Raw genomic sequence first — 17,061 nt, 5'->3', positions numbered from 1 at the left:
GTCCAGGAAAATATTCAGAGTCATGAGAGAGAATTAAGCAGTGAACATTGATCAGGCAGCATCTGTGGACCACTTCTCAAGGACTGTTGTATGGAGGAGACACAGGTAGAAGGGATTTGCTATACTCAGGGTAAGCCTCCTGGGAGTTGAGGTACTTGAATAAAGCAAAATCCATCTTGTGAGGGTGATTCCTAACATGCAAGGATGATACATTGTAATAGGAATAGTGAGGGCAAAATACAATGTGCAATGGAAGAATACAGTAGGGAAACCAACTAGAGTGGCAGGCAGAAGATATCTTTGATCAAAACCCTGAAAATATATGGTCTAAATCTTCAACTGTCTAAAAACCGTGTTTTGGGGGCAAATTTAAGGTTGCTATGACTGTGAATTTAATACAGATTTTCTGATATGAGGGATTATTTTTCTATACTTGATATTATTGTTCATCTTTTTTACATTCAATCTATAATATATACTACTGATCATATGTGTATGCACATTCATACATGTACATGCACCCCCCCCAAAAAGCAGGCACAAATATGACACTGAGACTTAAACCGGATTATCCTAATAAAAGTAAACAGCAGTTCCCTGGTGGTCTAGTAGTGAGGACTCAGAACTTTCACTGCTGAGGCCTGGATTCAATCCCTGTTCTGGGAACTGAGATCCTACATCAGGCTGCTGCACGCTGGCATGGTAATCCCTTAGTGCCAGAAAGAAAAATAAATAAGAAAATGAAATTGAAGTAGTATTCATGGAATTACTTATATTCATGAAAACTTACTGTCATCAACTGCACAAATGAAGCATTGAAATTCCAAATATCTGTGAATTCTTTGAGCAGAAAAGCATCAGCACCTTCTACAACTTTACAACTTTACTCCCACAATTTCAGATATCCTGATATCTCTATAGAATCTCTTGGATTCTCTCTCTTTGGAAAAATGTATGTGCAACTTACACATGATTTAGGACAGACTAGTTCAGTTCCACGAACAGTCAGTGAGAGTACTTAACATCAACAACTTTTGCCTTGAGCATAACTTTTATATCACAAGTTCTCTCTCCCAGGTCCCAGTACCCCTGCTTTTCCAGCCCCACCACTGACACTAGCATTGCTTGCCCTCACTGGATTCTTTCGGTGTTTTTAGCAACCCTGTACACTATCCTAAGGCAGCAACTGTCCCTTTTCTTATAGAAAGGGAAAAAATAGTAAGTGTATCATTAGCCTGAAGTATTTTTGTTAGTAATCACCTGGCAGCAATATTTCTCTTTAAACCTGAAATGTGGCATGGTTACCCCTTAGTGCCCATTGTTAATATTATTTGAGTATTTCAAAGGCTTTTCAGACATCCTTGTGATAAATATGTGGTCTTCCTTGGCAGCAAGAATGTGGGCTTCCTGATGACAGGGACTTCATAGCACAACCCCAAAGCTCGCCCAGGTAGACACAGCTGAACAAACAAGTGAAGTAATGAATGAATGAGCTAGGTATGTATGAAATCTTCAGTTCCTATTGTTATTGCAGTATCATGTTTCCACCTATCCCTGGCATTCTAATGCCTGAGATTAGTTCCACGTATTTCTTCATCAATCAGTAGGATTTCTGCTCTTCTAAAAGTAGAACATGAATTGTCCTGGCTGTGAAGAGTAAACAGTAGTACAGGCATCTTGGTGGCAAATGATTGCAAAGGAAAAGCAGATGGCAGAGCAAAAGGGGGCTTTTGCAAAGAAATGTCTGGAGATAGCAAGCCTGCTGTGGAAAGCAAATCTGTATTTCCCACTATGCTCCGGGTGTTTTAAAGGGAATCTGTTGGTTCTGGAGTGTTCATCTTAGGAGATGTAACAGCAGGGGCACACTAAAATTTGAATGAGGCACAGAAAGGATTTCTTTTATCTTTATCTTTAAATTTTTTATCTTAAAATATATATTAATGAGCTTAGGCAAGATAGGAAGAACCATCTAAAAAGCAGGCAACTAAGCAAGGCAAAGTATAAGAAATTGCATTTCAGTGCTTATCTTATGCATTGCAAATTAGTACAAATCAATTTGCAATGCATAAAACTTTATCCTTGCAAATAAAGTGGGAGCTACTCTGAGCTGGGCACAGGATATAGTTCAGTGAATGAGAGACTATATCTTCATCCTTTGAGTGGGGAAAAAGATACAGGAGTGTGGTAGATGGCACGTCAAATCCTGATGGTGCAAACCGGATGCCATGCTTGCTCAAAGTCTTGAAGCAGCTGAGTGAGGGGCCGTGCTGGTGCTGAGTGAAGAACTTTCCAGAGACACAGGTGAGCGGGTAGGTTCTGAGACAGGTCTGGCTGCACGAGGATGCCCAAGCAGAGTGAGCAGGATGCTAACTAACACATATTATGAAAGACAGATGTGAACCCAGCCCTGGGCTGCCCCGTCACCCTCTCCCTGTGGAGGAACCCCTTCCTTCTTCCCGACCCCCGGGCCCTCAGGTGCCTCACTGCTCACTAATCAGCCTGGTGTGTAACCCAGTGAAGGCGCTAGGGACCTTGTGTGAAATATAGTGAAAGTCATTTCCTTTGGGAGGAAAAAAAAAAAGAGTAAATTCTAACATTTTCTGCCTCTAGTGGATGTTTTTGTGCACTGTGTTTTAGGGATCAGTCTACATACCCTTCACTCTCACTGTGTGTTATGATGACTAATATAATTCACGTACTTGTTTTTTGAACCAAGCTTGGCATTATTTTCAAACTCTGTCTCAGGCTAAATTAGTTCCTGATACCTGCTCCCCAGTACATGCTTTAGACCCATTTGGGCATCAGGATGATTAAAAACACAGGATGCAGTCAGTGACTTCTGTACTGAAGAGAAACCAGCCAGAACCAACCAACCAAATGAAAGGGAGAGCATGCTTGTGTGTGTTTGTGTTTATGTGTTTACATGTATGTGTACATATATGTGTATTGTGTTTGGGGTGTAGACATGTGCACATATGGTGCATGCATGTTTGTGCATGTGTGGTATTGTGTGTGGTGTGCATGTATGCACATGCATGTGTATTGTGTACCCATATTTGCCTGTGTGCATATGCATATGTATTTGCATGTTTGTGTGTATTTTGTTATGAGTGCATGCATGTATATGTGTGTATATTGTGTATGCATGTGTGCACATGCATGTGTGTGCCCATATTTTCATGTGTGCATATGCATTATACCTGCACTTTTGTGTGTATACTGTGTCTACATGTGTTGGGGGCTCAGTGGGCCAGGTAACATGGATCTTCTATGGCTTGCTCTTTCTGCACCAGTGGAAAGGTTTTGAGCAGAGGTGGGACTTGATTTAGTTTTGCAAGGATCACTGGGGCTGTTCTGTGCAGAATGGGCTCCTGGAGAGAAGGAGACAAGTGAGCGGGGGAGGGGACATAGGAGACAAGTGTAAAAGCCCAGGTAAACAGGGACCATGGCTGGGATCAGAGTAGTAGAGGGGGAGGGGAAAAGGGAGAATTTTGAGCCAGAATTTTGGGTTTAAGTCCTAACTACAATTCGCTAGCTAGCAGACCCTGGTGATGGCATTGAACCCTTAGGTTTCCTATTGACTTGATCTTCAAAGCAGTGTTCTGAGAATAAAATGAGATATCAATATTTAAAAGCATTTCCTAAAGTCTCAACATCTCTGTGATTAAGCCTATTGCTTAGGGCAGAATTTTTCAAACAGTAAATCAAATTAGTGGGTCATGAAATTAGTTTAGTGGGTCTTATTCAGGCTTTAAATAAAAATAAAACTTAATAAAAGAGGGAAAAAGGGATTATGATGTTTGGGAAACATTGGCCTGGAGATGAAAGAATGAGATTTGGAGTCAGATGGCCCTGCCTTCCAGATTGCGAGATTCCACAAGTTAATTTCTCTCTCTGATCTGGTGTTCTTATCTGAAAAGTTAACAGGGTTAAAATAAATTCCTACATCTTGGGATTTTATAATTAAATGAATTAATTCACATAAAGAGCCTAGTAATATACTTGGCACATAGCAAGTCCTCAATAAAATAATTGTGCATGATTATTATTAATTATGATAATGTGTAAACAGGACTTTGTAAATGGCAATATATCATATTAGCATGTTATACTGTTTTGGGTTTTTTTTTTGGTCTTTTGTCTTTTTAGGGCCACACCCATGGCATATGGAAGTTCCCAGGCTAGGGGTCTAATCAGAGCTATAGCTGCCGGGCAACGCCAAATTCTTAACCCACTGAGCAGGGCTAGGGATTGAACCAATGTCCTCGTGGATGCTAGTTGGGTTTGTTAACCACTGAGCCATGACCAAGGGGAACTCTCATGTCATATCGTTTTTAAGTGATCTGGATAAACTATGTGCGTGATTTAGAAATGTTTACATGATTTCAAATCTATTTGTTTTTATTCGAATTCTCCTTAGTTACCCACCCCCCAAAGAACAGAAACAGTTCTCACAGGATTGGATATGTTTGTAATGTTTCCATTTATCTCTCTGACTTGTCTTTCTGACTTTATAACATCTGCAATGAAGGATAACAAGTAGAGTGAGTTCCTTGGTAGTGTAGTGGTTAGGACTTTACTGCTGAAGCCTGGGTTCAATCCTGGTCCAAGATGACACATCAAGCCTCTGCTCACTGTGACCAAATAAAAAAATAAAAGAAGAACAAGTAGAGACCAAGAAGACTTTGGAAACCCATTCAACAATAGACAATTATTAAAATAACCCAAATCCATTCTTGGGCTGTGGCCGCCTCGTCACTCGGCTTGCTTACTCTCCTTCCCGCTTACACTAGCAGACTCCTTTAAATTTCACATTGCCAGATTCCTCATGCAGAGTCATGATTTCATGTGCTTGAATTAAATATGTTGCAAGGACTAAATTATTTGATGGTAAGCTGTTGTCTTCCTTCATTTTAAGTGTTTAGTTCCAAGATGGCAAGGGGGTTCTTTCTTATCTTTTTAGTGCATACCCAGCATACTTCATCCTCCCCTCCTGTTAGATCATACACAGAATTCTACTGTCTTTTTGAGAATCATGCAATTTACTCTTTCATCTCTTTGGCCATCCCACAGTTCCCTATAGAACTCTCTGAATGTACTCCTTGTTTCTTTGCTTTTTCATTGCTTTGTGAATGAGTTCAGAGTCTTCCTTATGTAGCCTGTCAGTGCAATTCATGTCTTCCATGTTATCTTTGATGTTTCTTCCCCTAAACATTTTGTCAATCTTTAAAATCCCCTGTTTCTTTGTAAACAAAGGAATAAAGAAATCAGAGAACAGCCATTGACTACCTTAGGGTCACTGTAAGCCTCTCCAGGGCTTAAATAGTGAATATGGTTTAATGTCTTTGTAGAAGATGATTAATCAATTTATTACTTCTGTTTATACTTTTTCAAAGCTAATGATTTACGAGCTCTGCCTTGATTACAGCAATTAGTAAATGAAAATGTGTTTGCATTTCTACCGGTCTATTTACATTTCGCAAGTCTTACTTTTCTCACAAGGGAGCCCTGTACTAACAGCTCTAATCAAAGCCAACCACCTCAAACACACAATCAAAAGCTCTCAAAGGTATTAGCATTGATAATATATTTTTTTCATGCTTTAGGCAAGTTTAAGTTTCTTCTCCCATATCATCATGGTGTTTCACCTATAGTTTATATAAAAAAAATCTTACTATGAGAGAGTAATGCATAGGAAAGAACACTTACTTATATAAAGACATTTCAAACATCTTGCTTCCCTTTGCATATAAAATAGAATTTACCAAATAGCATTACCATGTACCATCTTCAGAAACATGCATGAGGTCTATGCCTCTACATACATTTTTTCCACTGATTCTGAAGAAGAGAAGGGAAGATATTTAACACAAGAAAGTTAAGAGAAAACTTAATATCTTTGTTTCACATTAAATTATTGTTGATTCATCCTTTTTTGAAATATAATTTTACTGGAGTATAGTTGAGTTACAATCTTGTAATAGTTTTGGGTGTACAGCAAAGTAAATCATATACATATACCATTATTTTTTTCCCATCTAGGTGTTTACAAACAATTGAATAAATTTCCCTGTTCTATGCAGTAGGTTCTTGTTAATCATCTATTTTATATGGTAGTGTGTATATGTTATTCCCACCCTCACAGTTCTTCCCTCCTCCCATTGATCCATTCTTTTCTTCCTTTATAATTCCCTGTGACTTTCATGAGCTTTCCATTGTTTGCCTATACATCAATCAATAAAATGCACTTGGCTATTAAATGGACACTTTATATTTTGTCAGGGGGCCTAATTGCAGAGGTATCTGGGGCATGCTGAGGGTGCACTCTAAAATGATTTGCTCCTATAAAAATACAAAAAAAATATAAAGCAACTGCATTGAAACAGAATAAGTCTTTTCCTCCCTAGCTCAAGTGCAATATTCCACTTGGGTTTTCCTGAGGGACGGATCTGTGGTTCTTTGAGGTCAAGTGGTTGTGAAAATAGCAGAGGTCCAACCTTGTATCTTTGTTCTCATTGCTTGGAAGCAATTAGAACATGTGCCTTCATCCTAAAATGACCACATTCTCAAGATACACTGTATATAACACTTATTCCCAAGGAGGGTAGATCTATGCATAGTTTTTTGTATCAATATTGAGATTTGACTTTTAAAATAATTCTTATGTAACTAAAAGTCATCCAAATATCCATCTCAGCTCTACCTTTTAAATCCATCAGTATGAGTGCTTGTGTGTTCAACCCCCCCCCATATACACCCACACACACCTTTTTCTTTAACTTATTAGGACAATTTGTTCTCAGATGAGACTGGCTAGTTTATTTTTAGTAGAGGAGTTCTTGAACAGTTTTATTGTAAATTATTCTGATGTCTAAATATGTCAACACTTAGTGGGAAGAGGGATGGCTTGGGGCAAGCAGTTTAGCCTGAGAGTCAGGATAGAGTTTGGAGATACTGACATTTGAATCACATTCGCCATCATAATGCAGACAATGAGAATGAGGGATATACAGGCTGATCCCCAAAATAAAGTTCCAAAGAATCTGTCAGATACAAAAAGAAAATTTTAGAGCTTATTTTCTATATTTTTTGCTAAATGGAAGAATTTTTACTATTTTTTACTGGTCATTGGCAGCCTCGATTGGTTACATACACATCAACCTAACAGGTATCTAGGGCAGGGAGCGAGGTATCCTGAGGGAAGAGTGGGAATTCCACCATAGGAAGATGGAATCACCTCAGGCGCTGGGCTCACTTTTAAGTTTTATGACATATTTTAATTGACCTTTGTTTGGTCATGAAGAGTTGTAACTTACCCAGTTTTAGCCAAACTAACCCTCACAATATGAACGAAAGAAGTGGAAAAATATTCCCACAATAAATTTGTAAAATGAAAATAAAACCAGTGAGGCAGGGAACACAATAAACAACAAGAAAATAGCAGGGGCTCCTCATAAGCCCCAGACTTCATTCAGCCTTCAAGGTAGGTAAGCTTTAATAAAGCCCCAAAGCAAGTGCTGTTGTGGGCAGGAAAAACTCATGCTATGGAGGGAGTGTTCATTTGGGAAAAGTTTTGTTTTTTATTTTTATTTCTAAATGGTGTCTATTTTTTCATGACATGTGTTTCAGAAAATGAGAACTATGTCCCCTCTTAAAGCTTTTCATATTTACACACTGGAAAATAACATTGGAAATAAAGTTTTAAAATCTTTGACATGAGAGTTATATGAAATATGTTTTAAAAGAGATTTAGATTTACAGAAAAAAAAGTGCTAAGGTAGTACAAAAGCTTTCCACATCGTGTTTCCCATCACCCCTGTTGGTAACATCTTATATTAGTATGGTACATTTGCTACCATTAATGAACCAATATTGATACATTGTTTCTACTTTTTTCATATTTCCCTAGTTTTTACATAATGTTCTTTTTTTCTGTTCCAGGAATCCATCCAAAATTTAGTTAGGTCTTCTTAGGATCCTTTCAGTTGAGATAGTTTCTTGGACTTTCTTTGATTTTATTGATCTTGAGAGGTTTTAGGCATCCTGGTCAGATATTTTATAGACCGACTCTCAAATGGGATTAGCCTGAGGTTGTTTCTCATGATTTGATTGGGGTTGAAGGTTTGGGGAGGATGGCCAGAGAGATATCATGCTAGCCATGATCACCACATCATGTTATGGGTGTGACCGAGAACAGGTCTATCTCTGTTGATGTTGTCATATAATTGGGCTTAGTCTACACTATATTTGAATGCATTAGTTTCAAATGTAAAATATATGAGGGAAAAGGATAGTTAATGAACTTTTGTGCATTTGGTTGGTGAGATAGTAAACATATTCCCATATTCCCTCCTTCCATATTTGAAGTAACAGTTTTTCCAGTTATGGTAGCCATGTAAAGTAAATACGCAAACAGCCTCGTCTCCAAGTTGCTGAATTACAAAGGGTTAAACAAAGAATTTTTTAAAGTTAAGCATATTCAAAAATATTCAGACCCATAAAATGATTTTGTTTGATTAATAAGTTGAACAAATAAACATCATGTATATAATTAAGTAGGGGTGGAGGCAAGATGGCAGAAGAGTAAGAGGACATGCTCACCCTCTCCCACAAGCACATCAAAAAAACACATCTACATGTAAAATGATTCACACAGAACATCAACTGAATGCTGGCAGAGGAATTTAAATCTCCAAAAAGGGCAAGAAACTCTTGACATAACTGCGTAGAACAAAAGAAAAAAAGAAAGAAAAGGAATCAGGACGGGACTAGAACTCCCCTGAGGGAGCTATGAAGGAGAAAGGGAACCCACACGCTGGGAAGCCACCTGACTGGAGAAAGATCAGCCAAATTAGAGGCAACTCCAAGAAACCAAGAAAAGTGCAGCATCTGGACTGAGAACCAAAAAGCAGAGTGAGAGATGCACAGATAAGCTGAACCACTGGCACAGACACCACAGCCTGAGATGCTCTGGTGGGGGCTGGGTGCTGAGACTTAGGCTCTGGAGGTCAGTCTCAGGGAGTGGGCTGGGATTGGCAGTGTGGAGACAGCCTAAGGGGCTAGGGAGCAGTGCACTGCAGGCAGAGGGAGCAATATGCTAAGGGCTGGGGAGTGGAAAGCCATGGCAAAGGGAACCTGGGAGAAGGTCCCAACCAGGAGAGATAAGGCACCGGTTTTTGGGAGGGGGAGAGAGGAGGGGCAGGCCACCATAGAAAATGCCTTGCCCACCTGATATCAGAGAGCAGAGCATTCCAGGTGCAACACCCCCCCCCCACCCCACCCCTGGCAACCAGGAACACCAGCCAGCCCTGCAATGTGCTCCCAGCACCCTCCTCCACCCATGTGGAGGAGGACCTGCTGGCCCTGCCCTGTGCTCCTGGTGCCTGCACACCTCCCTCGAGGAGTCAACCTGACTGCATGCTCCCAGCATCCCACCAACATGGACCTGGCCCTGCCAGCCATGCCAAGTGCTCCCAGTACCCACACCCCTCTGGTGAGGAGCTGGAAATGCCCACTCCACCACACGCTCCTGGTGCCCACACCCTACCCATGCAGAATGGGACCCACTGGCCCCGCCATGCACTCCCAGCATCCACGCCCCACCAGCACACAGCCAGCCTGCTGTGCTTCCCTGGTGCCCGTGCCCTGCTAGTGTAGAGCTGGACCCCCTGGGCCTGCCACATGGTCCAGGAGCCCACGCCCTACCCATGTGGAATAGGACCTGCCAGCACCACCCACATGCCTGCCCCAGACTGTGCCAAACAACAGTTTGGCTTCCCCAAATTCTCAGAAAAAGGAAAACACAGGCATGATGAATAAGCTCAGGAAACATTCCCAGTTAAAGCAACAGAATCCACCTAAAGCAGTCAACAGTGAAACAGACCTCTATAGTCTGACAAACTTTGAGTTCAAAAGGGAGATAGTGAAAATACCAAAGGAATTAAGAGAGGATATGAACAGTAATGTAGATTCCCTCAGAAAGGAACTAGAAACTATAAGGAGGAGCCAAGAAAAACTAGAAAACTCACTTGCAGAAATACAAACTGAGCTAAAGGCAATAAAGACAAGAATGAATAATGCAGAGAAACGAATTAGTGATGTGGAAGATAGAATAATGGAAATCAGCCAAACAGGACAGCAGACAGAAAACCAAATGAAAAAACATGAAAGAAATAAAAGAGACCTATGGGACAATATAAAGGAGGATAGTCTATGTGTAATAGGAATTCCAGAGGGAGAAGAAAAAGAAAAAGGGTTTGAAAATATATTTGAAGAAATTATCGCTGAAAACTTTCCAAATCTAAAGGATACTGATATCAAAATACAGGAAGCACAGGGGGCCCCAAACAAGTTGAATCCAAGCAGGCCCACACCAAGACATATTATAATAAAAATGGTAAAAGGTAAAGAGAGGATTCTAAATGCAGCAAGAGAAAAGTTAAACGTTAATTATAAGGGAACCCCAATAAGGGTATCAACTGATTTCTCTACAGAAACACTACAGGCCAGAAGGGAGTGGTAAGATATATTTAAAGCACTGGGAAAGGAAAAAAATCTTCAACCTAGAAAACTCTATCCAGCAGGAATATCATTTAAAATAGAAGGGGAAATAAAGAATTTCTCCAACAAACAAAAGCTGAAAGAGTACAAAACCCATTCTAAAAGAAATACTGAAAGGGCTTCTCTAAATTAAAAAAAAGAAAAAGTAAGAAGAAATAGGATGGAGGAAACCACAATTTGAAAGCAGTCACTTAAATAAGCCAGCATACAGATCCAAACATGAAGATGTTAATAAAAAAAATAAAGATATCAAATTCATACCATGTGGGCAAGGGAAGTAAGAAAAAATATTCTTTTTTTTTTATTTTAATGATGTGTTTGAGCCTGTATGATTTTCAGGCTGCAGTAATCAGATAGAGGAAGGGGTTAATATACTTAAAAAACAGGGCCATCACAAATCAGAACTGAACATTACATTCACAAAAAAAGAAAAGTACTCAAGCATAAAATAAATGGAAACCATCCAACCAAAAAAAAGAAAAGAAGAGAAACAGAGTCAGCTGGAAAACAAGGTCTAAAATGGCAATAAATACCTATCTATCAATAATCACCTTAACTGTCAATGGACTAAATGCTCCAATCAAAAGACACAGAATGGCAGATTGGATAAAAAAGCAAAAACCTTCAATCTGCTCCCTGTAAGAAACTCACCTTAGGACAAAGGACACATATATGTTGAAAGTGAGGGTGCCAATGGACAATACAGAAAAGGAGTAGCAATATTCACATCAGACAAAATAGACTTTCAAACAAAGGCCATAAAGAAAGACAAAGAAGGACACTATTTAATGGTTAAAGGATCCATTCAAGAAGAGGATATTACAATTGTCAATATATATGCCCCTAATATAGAAGCACCCAGATACCTCCAACAAATACTAACAGACATATAAGGAAAAATTGATGGGAATACAATCATTTTATGAGGCTTTAACACAGCACTCACATCAATGGACAGATCCTCTACACAGAAAATCAATAAAGCAACAGAGATCCTGAAGGAAACAATAGAAAAGTTAGACTTAATTGACATTTTCAGGACAATACATCCAAAAAAATCAGAATATACATTCTTCTCAAGTGCACATGGAACAGTGTCAAGAATTGATCACATATTGGGGCACAAAGCTAATCTCAACAAATTTAAGTGTATAGAAATTATTTCAAGTATCTTCTCTGACCACAATGGCATGAAACAAGAAATCAACCACAGGAAAAGAAATGAGAAAAAACTTAATACATGGAGACCAAACAACATGCTACTAACAAACCAATGGGTCAATGAGGAAATCAAAAAAGAAATTAAAAAATACCTTGAGACAAATGGTAATGAAGACACAACTACTCAGAATCTATGGGATGCCACAAAAGCAGTGCTCAGAGGGAAATTCATAGCGATACAGGCCTTCCTCAAAAAAGAGGAAAAATCTCAAATTGACAACTTAACCCATTACCTAAATGAATTAGAAAAAGAAGAACAAGAAAAACCTAAAGTCAGCAGAAGGAAGGAAATCATAAAGATCAAAGAGGAAATCAATAAAATAGAGATTCAAAAAACAATAGAGAAAATCTATCAAACCAAGAGCTGGTTCTTTGAAAAGGTAAATAAAATTGACAAACTTCTGGACAGACTCACCAAGAAGAGGAGAGAAAACCCCCCCAAAAAAGTAAGGCAAGAAAAAGGAGGAGTCACAACAGATACTACAGAAATACAAAAAACCATATAGGAATACTATAAACAATTATATGCCAACAAATGTGATGACCTAGAAGAAATGGACAATTTTCTAGAGACTTACAGACTGCCAAAACTGAATCAAGAAGAAATAGATCAATTGAACAGACAGATCACTAGAAATGAAATTGAATATGACATAAAAACATTCCCTACAAATAAAAGTCCAGGACCAGATGGCTTCACAGGTGAATTCTACCAAACATATAAAGAGGATCTGGTGCCCATCCTCCATAAACTTTTCCAAAAGGTTGAAGAAGAAGGAACACTCCCAAAGACATTCTATGATGCCACCATCACCCTCATTCCAAAACCAGACAAAGATACCACCAAAAAAGAAAACTATCGAGAGCGATGTCTAGATACTCATGTTGCAACAGAACAAAGGGTTGGGGAAAAATGTAATGTATACATGTAAGGATAACTTGATCCCCTTGCTGTACAGTGGGAAAATTAAAAAAAAAAAAAGAAAACTATCGACCAATATCTTTGAGGAATATAGACACAAAAATTCTCAACAGAATCTTCACCAACAAAAATCCAAAACATATAAAAAAGATCCTACACCGTGACCAGGTGGGATTCATCCCAGGTTCAAAAGGATGGTTGAACATATGCAAATCTATCAATGTCATACTCCACGTTAACAAAAGAAAAGTAAAAAACCATATGATCATCACAATAGATGCAGAAAAAGCATTTCAAAAAGTTCAACATCCATTCATGATCAAAACTTACCAAAGTGGGTATAGAGGGAACATTCCTGAATATAATCAAAGCCATTTATGACAAACCCACAGCAGATATAATACTCAGTGGAGAAAAACTGAAAGCCTTTCCACTAAAATCTGGAATAAGACAAGGATGCCCACCCTCACCACTGTTATTCAACATAGTATTGGAAGTCCTAGCTACAGCAATAAGACAAACAAAAGAAATAAAAGGCACCCAAATAGGAAGAGAAGAGGTAAAACTGTCACTGTATGCAGATGACATGATACTATATATAGAAAACCCCAAGTACTCAACCCAAAACTACTTGAACTTATCCACAAATTCAGCAAAGTAGTAGGCTATAATGTTAACCTTCAGAAATCAGTCTCATTTCTGTATACAAAAAATGAAACTTTAGAAAAGGAATACAAAAATGCAATACCCTTTAAAATTGCACCCCAAGAAATCAAATACCTGGGTATACACCTGACCAAAGTGGTGAAAGACTTATATGCTGAGAACTATAAAACATTAATCAAATTAAGGAATATGTAAAGAAATACCGGGGTATGCACCTGCCCAAGGTGGTGAAAGACTTATATGTTGAGAACTATAAAACTTTAATCAAAGAAATCAAAGAAGATGGAAAGAAATGGAAATTCCATACTCCTGGGTTTGAAAAATTAATATTGTAAAAATGCCCATACTACCCAAAGTGATCTACAGATTCAATGCAATCTCTATCATATTACCCATGACATTTTTCACAGAATTAGAACAAACAATCCAAACATTTATATGGAACAACAAAAGACCCAGAATTCCCAAAGAAATTCTAAGGAATGAAAACCGAGCAGGAGGCATAACTCTCCCAGACTTAAGGCAATATTACACAGCCACAGTCATCAAGACAGTATGGTACTGGTACCAAAACAGACATACAGACCAATGGAACAGAATAGAGCACCCAGAAATAAACCCTGACGCCTATGGTCAATTAATCTTTGACAAAGGAGGCAAGAACCTAAAATGGGAAAAAGACAGTCTATTCAGCGAGTATTGCTGGGAAACCTGGACAGCTGCATGCAAATCAATGAAAGTAAAACACATCCTCACACCATGCACAAAAATAATCTCAAAATGGCTGAAAGGCCATTAAACTCTTAGAAGAGAACATAGGCAAAAAGTTTTCTAACATCAACCTTACAAATGTTTTCACCGATCAATCTCTCAAAGCAGCAGAAATAAAGGCAATAATAAACCAATGGGACCTAATCAAACTGAAAAGCTTTTGCACAGCAAAAGAAACCAAAAAATAAAACAAAAAGACAACTTAAAGAATGGGAGAAAATAGTTTCAAATGATGCAACGGACAATGGCTTAATCTCTAAAAACACAAGCAACTTATACAACTCAACAGCAAAAAAGCCAATCACCCAATGGAAAAATGGGCAAAAGACCTGAATAGACATTTTTCCAAGGAAGATATACAGATGGCCAACAAGCACATGAACAAATTCTCAACATCCCTGATTATTAGAGAAATGCAAATCAAAACTACCATGAGATGCCACCTCACACTAGTCAGATTGGCCGTTATTAGTAAGTCCACAAATAATAACTGTTGCAGGGGGTGTGGGGAAAAGGGAAACCCTCCTGCACTGTTGGTGGGAATGTAAGCTGGTACGACCACTGTGGAGAACAGTATGGAGGTATTTTAGGAAACTATACATAGAACTCCCACATAACCCAGCAGTCCCACTCTTGGGCATTTATCCGGAGAAAACTTTCTTTAAAAAAGACACATGCACCCGCATTACAGCATTATTCACAATAGCCAAGACATGGAAACAACCCAAATGTCCATTGACAAATGATTGGATTAGAAAGATGTGATATATATACACAATGGAATACTACTCAGCCATAAAAAAGAACAAAATAATGCCATTTGTGGCAACATGGATGGAACTAGAGACTCTCATATTGAGTGAAGTAAGTCAGAAAAAGAAAGATAAATACCATAAGATATCACTGATAACTGGAGTCTAATACATGGCACAAATGAACCTTTCCACAAAAAAGACAATCATGGACTTGGAGAACAGATTTGTGGTTGCCTAGAGGGGAGGGAAGGGAGTGGGATGGATTGGTAGCTTGGGGTTAATGGGTAAAAACTATTCCTTTTGGAGTGGATTAGCAATGAAATCCTGCTGTTAAGCATTGAGAACTATGTCTAGTCACTTATGATGGAGCATGATAATGAGAGAAAGATGAATGTGTACAGGTATATGTAACTGAGTCACTATGCTGTACAGTAGAAAAAAACTGTATTGGAGAAATAATAATAAAAAATGTGAAAAAAATTGTGTTTTATAATAACATAAAAACAATACATATTTTCATCTTTTACTCACTAAAAAAATCTCTTTTGTAATGCCTCTGAAATCCTGAAGAAATCAACTAGGCATTAAAATTATATTCTTTAAATACTAGAATTTCAGGACTGCAGAAATCTCTTTCATTCATTTATTTATGCATCCTGTATCTGGTAATTATCCAAAGTCCTTCTTGTAAACTGGAAAAGCAGTGCTTAGAGAAGGGTTATCACTTTTAGGAAAAGAACTAGGATTAGATGCCAATCTTTGGATTCAAATAAATGTGGGTTAATGCCTCAGTTGTGAGATTTTAGTGACTTTGGAAACAGTTGTTTCACTTTGTTGAGCCACAATTGCTTTATGAACAAAATGGATTTAACATACAGGTTTTGTATTAAATGCAGTGATGATGCCCAACCTATGAGCTCATGATTGACAGTTATTAAATGAATTGTATTTCATCCTTTTCTCCCTCATATTTCTATGTTTTTCAATCACATGCAGTAAAAATTTAAAATTACTTACTTGGGAATAAGACGCCGTAATGCTTTTAATTAATGAATCAGCAACTATTGTTTTTTTCCTTGACTTTGTTTGATATTTGAGTTTTGTCCGTGAAAGTAAACTTGACATTTTTCTTTTTTAAAAATCACTTTATTGAGTTATGACTGACATGTAAAAATTTGCACACATGTAATGTATACGGTTCTGTAAGTTTGAAGATCAGTGTGGTCCCATGAGTTGTCAAGGCTGTCAACATATCCATTGGCTCTGGGAATTTCTTCCCATCCTCTTGGTTGTTATTATTGTTATGTTTTAGTGAGAACACAAGATCAAGTGTCCAGTACAGCATTTTTATTGTAAGCACTATGATGTACAGTGAATCTCCAGAACTTGGCCACCTTGCATTACTATTCCATCTCTCCCATCTCTAGCACCTGGCAGCCAACATTCTACTCTCTGCTCCCATGAATTTGACTTTTAGATTCAACATATAAATGAGATCATGCAACATTTTTTTTGGTGTTAGGTTTATTTCATGACTTAGCTTATTGTCTTCTAGGTCCATGCATGTTATTGAAAATGGCAGGTTTTTTCATTTTTCAAGCCTAGATAATATTCCATCACATCTGTTGACCACATTGTCTTCACCATTCATCTGTTTAGGCTGTTTCCATATCTTGGCTGTATGAGTAATGCGTCAGAGGACATGTGAGTGCAGCTATCTCTTTGAGACCCTGATTTCAATTCCTTTGGGTAAATACCAACAAGAGGGATCACTGGGTGATATAACCAGAGGATTAGTGCAACTTCTTTTATCTTACAGTATTACAGAATTTAAGAAAAGTTATTAACAGGTGACAGAAAATGTATTGCTTTAGATAATTTTATTAGTAAAAAAGCACTGACTTGGAATTTGCAGGCTCTCTCTCTCTTTTTTTTTTGTCTTTTTGTCATTTTTAGGGCTGCACCCATGGCATATGGAGGTTCCAAAGCTAGGGGTCTAAATTGGAGCTGTAGCCACTGGCCTACACCACAGCCACAGCAATGCCAGATCTGAGCTGAGTCTGCAATCTACACCACAGTTCAAGGCAACACCAGATCCTTAACCCACTGAGCAAGGCCAGGGATCGAACCCGCAACCTCATGGTTCCTAGTCGGATTCGTTTCTGC

This window comes from Phacochoerus africanus, chromosome 3 (genome assembly GCF_016906955.1).
Source record: "Phacochoerus africanus isolate WHEZ1 chromosome 3, ROS_Pafr_v1, whole genome shotgun sequence".
NCBI classification, from domain to species: Eukaryota; Metazoa; Chordata; class Mammalia; order Artiodactyla; family Suidae; genus Phacochoerus; species Phacochoerus africanus.
The sequence above is the reverse complement of the archived record's forward strand: the minus strand, read 5'-3'. Positions refer to the sequence as shown.